A 1473-nucleotide genomic window follows, 5' to 3' on the forward strand; every position below is an offset into this window, starting at 1 on the left:
TTCTCTATTTCGCTTGCTTCCTGCTCGACAAGTAGTTCTGCAACTTTCTTGGATTAGAGTTCAAGCAGAATCACAGTTTCCTTCATCCTTTCCTCTTTTTAGAGGAAATGCATGACTCTGTTGTTGAGTTGCTCGCTTCTTTCTACCTGTGTCCTTAGTCCCTCTTGAAGACGCATGATCAAGTTTTCTCTGCCTTTAAGTTCATCCTCCACTACATTCACTCTTTCTGCATTTGCCTGTACCAGTTCTTATAGTTGTTGATTATTTCCCTCTAGTTCGGCTATCCTGATGACATAATCTCTCTATTTATTAGTGTTTTCCTACCGTTATTTATCTCTTAGCTAGTTTATATTGATAACTAGTTCCTACAATTAGTGATTTTTGAGAGCTACTTCTGATAAATTAGTCTACAGCTGCAAGATATTTTATGTCTGGAAATCGTTGCCGCTCTTTAGTTAGTCGCATTCTAGCTGCAATCTTGAAGTCAATTAATGCAGGCCGGTTATTTATCCTTAAGAGCTTGGTTTTGGTCCTTTAACTGCTGGACTGTCTGCTCATACCTTCTAATCTCTTCTTGGCTGGTTTCCCCATGTATCTCCTTCTAAGATTTAATCTTCAGATAATCTTCTCTATTCTTCCGGCAATTCTAAGTCAGTAATTCATTTTCTCCTTCCAGCCACCTTACTCGTTCATCTAATGCGATCTAATTTTCCTCTAGCTCTTTGAGCCTTGCATTTTTGCGTTAATTTTAATCGTTGTGGAGTCCTTCAGTGATTTCCCAGGAGTGCCTTGCCTACTCGAACTCGCTAGCCACGCTCATCAGTCGTTCTATTTCTTCATTTAGCTGCTAGACTTGCAACTGAAGCTCCATTTTTTACTTGGTTTCCTACTTGAGGTGCTCCTTAAGCACACGCATTTCAGTCTCAAAGGATCCTTTGTTTTCGGAAAGAGCCTACTCGTGCTATGTGCACTTGGAGAGAGCCTCTTGATGCATTTGGTCAAGGTTGTTGAGAGTTGACTTCAAATCCTCCTTCTCAAGCTAGAGCTGCTAGCATCGTGATTGGTAATCGGCAACCTCACCCTGGAGCGAATTATTTTGAGCTTGAAGCTATTCATTCTAGAGGACTAAAGATTGTAGCTTTTCGTTCACTCCTTACAGCTTGGCAAGCTAGCGTTCATTTATTGACAGCTGGACTAAGCTTTTATTGTGTGCTTCTCTCAGCTATGCCAATTTGAGCGTAAGTGAAACTGATTCCTATCTACTTTTCAAGAGATCTTCCCTCAGTTTAGCAGTTTCGGATTTGAGGGTATTGGTATCACTTGCACTTTGTTCAGCGTTTGACTTCTTTTGCCTCAGTTCCATCTTTGCCAGCTCATAATCCTGTTTCGCTTTTTCAAGCTGCAACCTGTACATCTCTGACTATTGTCTGTATCTTTCAGTTTCCATCCTCAACCGGTCATTTTAAAGCTTCT

Source organism: Nymphaea colorata, unplaced genomic scaffold (assembly GCF_008831285.2).
Source record: "Nymphaea colorata isolate Beijing-Zhang1983 unplaced genomic scaffold, ASM883128v2 scaffold0384, whole genome shotgun sequence".
In the NCBI taxonomy this organism is placed as follows: domain Eukaryota; kingdom Viridiplantae; phylum Streptophyta; class Magnoliopsida; order Nymphaeales; family Nymphaeaceae; genus Nymphaea; species Nymphaea colorata.